This window comes from Natator depressus, chromosome 6 (genome assembly GCF_965152275.1).
Source record: "Natator depressus isolate rNatDep1 chromosome 6, rNatDep2.hap1, whole genome shotgun sequence".
NCBI lineage: Eukaryota > Metazoa > Chordata > Testudines > Cheloniidae > Natator > Natator depressus.
Genome location: NC_134239.1, coordinates 88,627,708 through 88,637,777, shown reverse-complemented (window position 1 = coordinate 88,637,777; position 10,070 = coordinate 88,627,708).

The following is a 10,070-nucleotide window of genomic DNA, read 5'->3' as shown; positions in this document are numbered from 1 at the left end:
AGCAGCAACAGCAGCATGAACACAACAGGGCTGCAGCTTCACTGTCCCAGAAGCCCCTCTGATATCAGCAATGCCAAATTTTTGTGCTAGGAAAATGGGTTTGGGAGGAAGAGCTGGGGAAGAGGCTAGGGGTCAGAGTCTGTAAGAACAGAGCTGCAGCTTTATGCAGGCTGCCTGAACTAGAGGAGTCTGAGGCACCAAGCAGGAATTACAAACACAAGAGTTAAAAACTGCCCAGAGACTGGGGAAATATATGAGCTGGAGTAAGAAGGCCGTCGGGGGGAGGAGGGAATGTGTAATTAAATGGGCAGGTGGAGGAAAGCAGAGAGGCTGGGCTTAGCCATTGTATCTTATAGAGAGAGGCACAGAGTGGGTGGGCTGAGTGACTGTATCTAAGGGGCAGGTGTAGAGAGGCCTGGCTGAGTGACTGTGTCTAAAGGAGCAGGTGTAGAGAGGCCTGGCTGAGTGACTGTCTCTAAAGGGGCAGGGACAGGGAGGCAGAGAAGCTGGATGCAAGCTTAGCAAGGAGCATGAGAATTCTCTTATGTAGCTTCTGTCTGCTCCTTGCATTGGGGCAGGGTCCTGGTTTATTGTCTGTGATGCACCCAGCACACTTGAGGGGATCGGGTTTGAGGGAACATAATAATAATAATAACCTCTAAGGGCTTGTGCTGGGGCAATCCAGGGAGAAAGACTGGAAGTGGTTCCCAGAAGGAAGGCAAGGGGCAGCTGCAGCCTCAGTAATTCTTGAAAAAGAGTGACCTCCAGTGGCTTTTTCAGGTCACAGCATGTGAGTATTTCCCACCGGACTGGTTCCAGGATTGGCAGAGTTAAAGCACATGGAACATAAACTAAGCCCCTGGGGCAAAAGGGATTGAGGGGGACAGGTCTGCCTCGCCCCCTAGTGCTTTCCTATACTGATGATTTTTCCCTTCAAAATGGCCAAAAGTCTCAGGCATTCGGACACCTACACTAGTGCCAACCCCAAAAGTTCAAAAACCATGTGTTTGACCCCCAAGAAACATGAGTTTTTAAAAAGAAAGATTATATTTTTTTGTCTCTTTCAATTTTTGAATTATTCTTGCCCACCCCCTCTGTGTGTGTGTGCGCGTGCGGGATCATTAGTGTTGCCAGATGTCCCAAATTTACAAAGTGATTTTTGACACGCCTACCCCCCTCCCCCAAAGTGCATGAGCTCTCAGTGGTTGCTTGAGGATGTGGGGCTTCTAGCTTCTCCCCAAATCCAAACAGTCTAAAGCTGTTTTCCCCTCAAAAGCCCTACATCTACCCATCCCACAGCCCAGCAAATAATTATGCATCTGTCCCTACCTCCATATCAATTTGGTTCCACCAGCCCCCACATTAATTTTGTCCCCATATCTGCCTGTGCCCCAGCCCCCATATCTGCTCCCACTCAGCTCTGATAGGCTGTTATTTCTCAGGAGGTAGGGAAGTGGGGAAGACAGCCAATCAGAGGGGAATTTCTGATGCATGGTCTGAAATTGGCGTGAAGGCTGGGGTGTCTCTGAGACTTGCTCCAGCAGGGGGCCAAATTTACGTTACTCATGTTATGGGTGATGAAGTTGTGAAAATTGGCAGCACTGGTGTTAGGTCTCCATGCACAGGACTAGTACACATCAAGGCAGGCAGGCTCACCATCTAGCCCCATGGGAGTGGGATGCGTCAGGCCAGGTCATCTCCCCCTGCAGGAATTGGGTGTCGGGCCAGACCAACTACTTCTATAGGCATATATGCTGGTGAGTAGGTCCATCTTTCCTTTGGCGATGTCAGCCCAGGGAGATTGGGGAGCACTGAGCTGGACTATCTCCATCTTACAGGCCTGGGTGGAGTAGGGCCAGACCATCTTCCCCTGTGGATCCAGGATATGTCAGACTTGGAGTAGGGGGCTTGCACCAAGTAAAGCCCCCATGTGGGCCTTCTGGGCTTTAGATCAGGCCATCTCTTCTAACAGGATGGAGGTGGGGGGCATCAGTCTGCATTGTCTTCCAGCAGTGGGACCAGTAGGTCTGGCTAGACCTTCTCCTCCCTGTGAGAGCCGCTCGCTGGACCATCTCCATACACAGGAATGTTATGTGCTGGCTGGGCTCTGTTTTCCCACAGGACTGCGGGGGGGTCATTGGACCAGGCCACCTCCACCTTGCAGCATTGGGTGGTGTAGGGGACATCAGGCTGTGGGGGCTCTGTGTCACATAATGTGCCCCTCATATGACTATGGGTGTCAGTCCAGGATGAGCTCCCTCCATAGGACCAGGGATGTTGCGTTGGTCCTTCTCTTCCGTGAGGGACCGGGGGAGCACCTGTCGAAGCAAGGCCTGTACTCTCTCACATGCCACACCCTGACTCATTGCAGGACAGAGAGGTGTCAAGCCAGGCTGGCTCCCCCCTGTGCGTTGTGCCATAGTGGGCTCAGCACCTACCTCCATGGGAATGAGGCGTATTGAGCTGTGCCATCCCCCCATTCCATCCCCCTAACCCATGGGACAAGTCATTGGGCCAGGCCACGTCCCTGTGGTGGACTGGGGTCATGGGATTAAGCCAGGCCATCTTCCTCAGGTAGACTAGGGGGCACTGGTCTGGGTACTCTCCCCCTGTGACACTGAAGTGAATCTCTACATGCCATCGCATCTAATGTATGCCTCCTGCCCATGGCAGGAATGAATTTATCTCTGAACATGAGAGCTGCCAGCTTGTTCTATCAACCTGGCAAGGTACTAACAAGCTTCAACAGGACTTTATTTTCAAAGTGGAAACCTCTTTACCAAGCTGCTGCTGCACCCTCTGTAGCTTTCTCCCAGCCTCTCAACTCCTCCCCACTCCTTCCTGTTTCCTGTCCTTTCAGACTCCCAACAGCCAGTGCTCCCAATTCTAATAATTACAAGCAACATCTAAACACCACATTCCCTCCTCTCTTAAACTCTCCTAATTAAAATAAACATTATTGTTCTAACCACAGAAACAAATATGAAACAAGACACTATACTGTTGGCAGAAATATTACACTGAAAACACTGTAGATACTACATAACATACCAGGTGGTCATCTGGGTCTGACAGGCCATCTCTCAAGCCCCAGTTCCAGTACAATGTCTTGTTGTGTTGGTACTACGATGAAGTCATCCAATGCAAACCCTTCTTCTGCATCACTACTATAGGTGAAACCCATTTCAAGAAGTCGATCTCTTCAATAATGTCCTTTTGAACAAGTTTTCTAAGTTCCTCTGAAACAGCTTCCCTGGCTGAAAATGGTAAGCACCATAACTTCTGTCGTACAGGCATCACATTATTCTGCATTTTAACTTTATGCAGAAACCCATAAGCACAGCTGAGTTTCTCCTCAACGTGGTGTTGGGTCCCAGCTGAAATTGGTGTGTGTACTGCAAGAGTGCTTTGCTGAGGAAGGTCAATTAACCCATTAACTACCCTGAGATTTAAAGCAGCCAATAAATCTCTGCCGAGGATAGGAGTGCCTTTGTGGACAATGTAGAACTCTGTATTTACACAGCAATCACCAAAAGTAACTATTGCTGGCAGGCAGCCACATACGGGAATATGGTTTTTCAAATAGCACACCACGTGAAGGCTGGGTTCAGAAAGAGGCACATCTTTAAAGTAATGCAGATAGATGGAATCAGGTAGTATAGATACTGCTGAGCCAGTGTCCAACATTAGCTGAATAGAGTGTGGTTTGCCTGAGGGTATGGCGGAAACATTTACAGTGCACTTTATCTCTTCTGGAATATGTGCAGTAGTGATTTTGTCCATGCTCAGCACAGGAACATCTGGTATTGTAACTGCATGCACCTGTTGATTGAACTGGCTACTGCAACATACTTTAGCAAAATGTCCAATCTTTTTGCAATGATTGCACTGAGCTACTTTTGCAGGACATCCTGTGCAGCTTGCAAGGTGTTGTGGGGAACAGCGAAAACATGCTTTTACTGTATTTTGAATTTGCTGATTCAGTGGTTTTTCATTAGTTTTCCTCTTGCAATTGTGTGTCAGCAGTGGTAGTGAATTTTTCTGCAAAGGAGTCAAAGCCTGGACTGTGCCTCCTGTATCCATGCTCATTATTTTGGCTTCAGCTGTAGCGGACTCAATCTGAGTAGCAATGGTTATTGCTTTTTCTAGTGTAAGTTGTGATTCCAGAAGTAAGCGTTCTCTTACATGAAGCATGGTTGTTTTCTCAATGAGCTGGTCTCCAATCATCTCATCTGCCATATTCCCAAAGTCACAAATTACAATCAGACTCCTCAGGGAAGCAATATACTGCATTTTAGGTTCCCCTGGTTTCTGCTCACGCTGGCAAAATCTGTAGCGATTAGCTACTACATTCACTTTTGGCACAAAAAAAATTCTTTAATGCAGTGAGTGCAGTCTCATATTTATCATCTGCAAGGGGAAAAGTGTAAAATATACACTGCCCTTCTGCTCCAAGGCAGTGGATTAGCAGATCATGCTTTCTTACTTCAGAAATCTCTGTAGCACTGATTGGAAGCAGATAAGTCTCAAACATATGGATCCAGGTAGTAAAAGCAATTGGAGGCTCACCTGGGCTTTGCAGAAAGGGTGCAGGTGGGTTCAGAGGCAGAAGATCTATCCTCATCGCCAAAATGTTGTATCAACCAAGCAAGGTACTAACAAGCTTCAACAAGACTTTATTTTCAAAGTGGAAACCTCTTTACCAAGCTGCTGCTGCACCCTCTGTAGCTTTCTCCCAGCCTCTCAACTCCTCCCCACTCCTTCCTGTCCTTTCAGACTCCCAACAGCCAGTGCTCCCAATTCTAATAATTACAAACAACATCTAAATACCACACAGCTTCTTTCTGTTTTCCTTTTCCTCAGGGCCTAAATAGGCAACTATTTTTAATGCAAAGGTTTTGTTTTTTTATAGAATCTAACCAATTTGCTTTGCAGGGGACAGAAATGAGGAGGGAGGAACATGTTGGGGATCCACCCCTCCAGGATTGTCCTGGAGTCCCCAGGAATTACAGCTCAATCTTTAATTAAAGATTATGTCCTGTGATGAAACCTCCAGGAATATGTCCAACCAAAATTGGCAACCCAAAGCCCAGGCCAGTCTTGGTGGCAGGCCAGACATGCTGAGGGAATCAATGGTGGAGCCATGAAGGTTAATGAGTCTCTAATTCTTCACTCTTCATTAGTGGGATCCCTTGTGGCTCTTGTTTCCCTGATCAGTGGGATCTGACTTGCCTGGAGCACTGATCAGATACCAGTGAGGAAGAAAGTCTGTCTACAGGGAGGGGCTGCCTCCACAGAGAAAAGAAGCAGGGGTCGGGGAGGGGGGAGTGTCTCGCCTAGCATCAGAACCATTGGCAGAGTTACACATTAGGGCTCTAACCCCACTGCATAAGTCCCTCAAAGGACTGACTGTCATTGTTCAGATCCCTGTGTGTATACAACATACCAATGACCCTGTGACAAAAGCAAAACACCAGGATTGTTCTTTATGCAGCAGGATGAGGCCTTGTCTACAAGTGAGACTTACACTGTCTGCTCTTCAATCAATTGTGCACAAATGGGTCAGTGTGTCCACACTAGACATGAGAAACTCAGATACAGTCCTACCTCATAGTCACACTGGCACTTTCTTAAACCTAGGCAACACCAAGCCTCATCCACCACTTGGAGGTGTAAGGGTCCAGAGCAGGCAAACCTTCCTCTAGTTTTCTGCCTGAGTCCCCTCTCTGCCCTGCTCCCTTGTGCTTCCACTACTTCTGTCCCGCTCTGCGGTGTCCCTCCCATCAATAGAAATGCCCTCCCAACCAGCCCCACCATCAGGCAGTATTGCCAACCCTAAATGTTCAAAGAATCATGACTGATTCCCCCAAAATCACTAGATTGACCCAAAAATCATGAGTTTTTTTTTCAAAAAAAAAATTATACTGTGGTTTTTGCTTCGTCTTTGATTTTTTTAAACTCCTCCCTCTCCCTCTGGCCATCCCCAGTGTGTGTGTGTGGCGGGGGGACGACACAAATTTAGTGTTGCCAGAGCTCCCAAACAGATAAAGTGATTTGGCCCCTTGCTGCAAGAGCTATTGTGGGCTGCCAGATAGTGTAGAGCTTCCAGCTTCTCCTCCAAATGAACAATTCAGTGCCCCCCAATCCCCTATCTGCCTGTCCCCCTGACCAGCCATTAATTCTGCCCCTATAGCCCCACATCAGTTCTACTCTCCACAGTCCCTGCATCTGCCTGTTGCCCCAGCCCTACCTCTGCTCCACCTGCAGCACCTGGAGTTCTTCATCCTCCTCTCCCAGGCTGCGGGGGGACAGCTACAGGGGTCCCCTCTCCCCCCTCCTGGTGTGGGGGTTAGCTCTAGGGGTTCTTCACTCCCCTCTCCCCCTTCCCAGGCCTGGCATTGGCAGGAGGGAGGAGCAGAGTGTTGAAGGACCCATTGTTCACAAGAGGGGGGCTCTCTTCCCTCCTTCTCATGAGAACAGGGTCTCCCTCCCCTACCCAAAGAATCCTTTGGTGCCTGAGGGGATTGAGAGCTCTGGTGAGAGCTCTGGCTGCCTCCTGCAGCAGCCCTGATTGGTTGCCTTCCCCACTTCCTCACCTTATAGGGAAGAGCAGCCAATCAGAAGGGGCTTTTCCCCTGGAAGTGGGGGTGCTTTTCCCTCATCATCATCCGTCACTGGCTCCAGCAAGGCCCAGTTGGTTACTGGCGAGAAGAGTTGGTGATGCTGCCTCACGGCCTTGCCTTCAGAGACTGGGGATTAATTCTAAGGGGGTAGGTCTGGAGGGTCTCCTTGTGCCACCCCCATTCCTTGCACAGAGAGGCCTGGAAAAGATGCCCACCTTCCCCCACTACAGCTGGGCTAGGTCAGACTTTACTGTGATAACCACACTGGAGCCAGACCACCTTACCATCTGCCTCCCTTACTGGGCAGGAGTTACTCGCCCCACAAGAGGGGCCCTAGGCTGATGAGTTACTCACAGCCCTTCTTTCCTGCTTTCAGAGATGCGACACCCATGAAGGAGACAGAGGCAAGCAGGGAGGTGGATGGATGATAGCCACCATCTTGGCTCATACCAGGGACCTCCAGAGCTGAAGCGGTAAAGAATCAGGCTCTGTAACTGGTGCCTGTATTAGGCTTACATCCTCTGTATGTTGGGGATGTAGGATATACCCTCACCAGTGAATTATAGTTATAGGTGCCTGGAGATTAGACACAGGAGGTTTGTCGGGGAGTGGGCTATGTGCATTGTGGGTGAGGTGTAATTTGATGATAATGGCATAATGCATCATGCAACCTTTGCCAGAGTGACAGAGACAGAACCCAGCGCTTGCCATCAGAAACAGAGACAACACAGCAAGTACTTTGCTGATAAGGCCTCGGCTGGAATATTGTGTCCAGTTCTGGGTGCCACATTTCAGGAAAGATATGGAGAGACTGGAGAAAGTCCAGAGAAGAGCAACAAAAACGATTAAAGGTCTAGAAAACATGATTTAAGACTAAGAGGAAAGATTTAAAAAATTGTGTTTGTTTAGTCTGGAGAAGAGCAGACTGAACGCGGCTCGGGGGGACGGATTACATGATAACAGTTTTGGAGGTTGTTACAAGGAGGCGGGTGAAAAATTGTTCTCGTTAACCTCTGAGGATAGGACAAGAAGCAATGGGCTTAAATTGCAGCAAGGGTGGTTTAGGTTGGTCATTAAACAAACTTCCTGTCAGGGTCGTTAAGCACTGGAATAAATTGCCTAGGAAGGTTGTGGAATCTCTGTCTTTAAGAGCTTTTTAAGAGCAGGTTAGACAAACACCTGTCAGGGATGGTCTAGTTATTACTTAATCCTGCAGGGGACTAGAGTAGATGACCTACGGAGGTCCCTTCCAGTCCTACCCGTCTATGATTCTGTGACTGGGCTTCATGGCACATTTGGTTCCCCATGAATTCACTGTCATTTTTGTCAGTTCCTGATGCAGATGCCTGGTGTCATCTCTGCATCACTTTCTTTTCATGCCAAGACAGGGCCAGGGCCAGTGCATTGGATACACAGGGTTACCCAGTTTTTCTTTATTGCCATTTAATGGAATGTCTTTAAGTATTTCTGATAGTTTGAAGAGCCTGTCTCTCACACCCTTGGAGTTTGGACACAGGACTAAAAATGTCTTTATTTCAATCTCTTCTCTGCATAGCTGTTCCTCTCTTCATTTGTGTCTCCAGTCGCAGAGCGTCTCTCGCTTGCTTTTGGTCACGGATTCAGTATTTGGTAAGAGTCTGCGTAAGTTTGGCACATTTCACTGTGACTAGGTATCAGCTAGTGTGGGATTGTTTTTTTTAAAATCAGTTAGTTTCAATGACTTATATATTAGGTAATAAAGCTTTCAGTCCCTCTTCTCCCCATGGCTAGGGCTTTCCTACAGCCTGGTGAAATTTAGTGCACGTTTCAGGCTACTTTCAGTTACACTGAGGGACTGGCTTGGTGTCCAGACTTGGGGAGCTTTGCATTTAAAGACATCTTTGCATCACCTCTTCCTGAGGTGATGTGTGTTTTCTAGCCCCAGTGGTGGCTTTATCTGTGAGTAGTACACTGGAACAGCTGGGTCAAGGGATTGCTCCAGTAGGATTCATAGGTCACTGAAGTGTGTGCTGGAAAGAGTGGGCTGAAGTAAAAGGCCAAACTTGCAATTTCCGTTTCAGTTCAGTAATACTTTGTTGGCATGACAAGCTCTGCGTGTGAGACAGACCCCACCCCCCCACGTGTGCCCTCTTGCGCCTTTCTCAGTTGAAGGCCTCTATTTGCATGCAGTTGTCTTTTACCCTACACCTAACTTGGTAAATTGATTTAATGGGGTCATATGTTCCCCCCTTCCCAACAACCCCAATAGCAATGGAAGTTTTTGTAGCAATGGAAGGTTCAGTCCTGGGTGCCAGATTGAAACCAAAGTGTCACCAATCTCTTTTATAAAAAAGGCACATGTCTCCCCATTGTGTATTTTTTACATTGGTGAATGAAAAATGAAGGATAATTAAGATATGGCCAATGGTTTTCTCAGGGAGGAAGGACGCTGCCTTGACTCCATGGATAGATTGTCATGGCCAGTTACCATACCTTTTTATTGAGAATGCTGCAGAATAGGGCTTCTGGTTCCATGTGCAGTTGTGACTCCCCATCTAAACCAGCCTGTAGCTATCTCTACAAGATACCTGGTATGTTTGCTACTTTGGCAATGCTCCTAAAGCTCGTCATATCAATACAGTACTATTAAATTGAATGGCATGTGTGCCAAGTGTGTTGTGTACACATAAGTGAAGTGTGAACAAGTGTGACGTGCAGGTGAGTTGTGGATGTGTGCAAAGTGTAAGCATGGCATTATGTTGGTGCGTAAAGTGTGTTCATGTCTGCAGGGTGTATGTGTGGTGCATGGATGTGCAAAGCAGAACTGTGCCTGTGCCAGGGAGTGTAAAGTGTGTAAGTACAGGTATGTGCAATCTGTGTCTGTGAGGTGTGACCATGGGTGTGTGCAAGGTGTAAATGTTTGTGGGTGAGACACAGTGTATGTGGCTGAAGTGGGATGTGTATGCGGTGTGAGAAGTGAAATCCTGTGTGTGGGGCATGTGTGTACACGCAGGGTATTAGAAGCAGCGCTAAGTAAATCTTGAAATATGAAGCCTTAGAACATACGCCACTAGCCCCCTTCCCAGGAGGCCCCCAAGCTTCCATACGTCCTACATGATGCCCAGGAAATATCTGCCTTGCATTTTGGCCTTTGAGTGTAAGATGGTGTGTGGCATTTGGGGAGAGAATTGTAAATGTGTCCCCTGAGCACCTCTCTTGCTGCAATATGATGCAGGGATGACCATGACCAATGCCATGTCACCCTTATTTGGTGCTGCTTGAAATGTGCTAGTCGCTTGTTGGGAGGCCCAGCTCCCTCTCTAAACATTACAGAACTGAGAATTCATTGGACCACATTTGGCACCACATTGGAAATGGCGGGTTGTGAACAGAAGTTGAACATTTTTAGGTTCCATTGGCTCTGGCACAAAGCAAATTCTTTGGGCTGCTCCATGTTTTTATTTTATT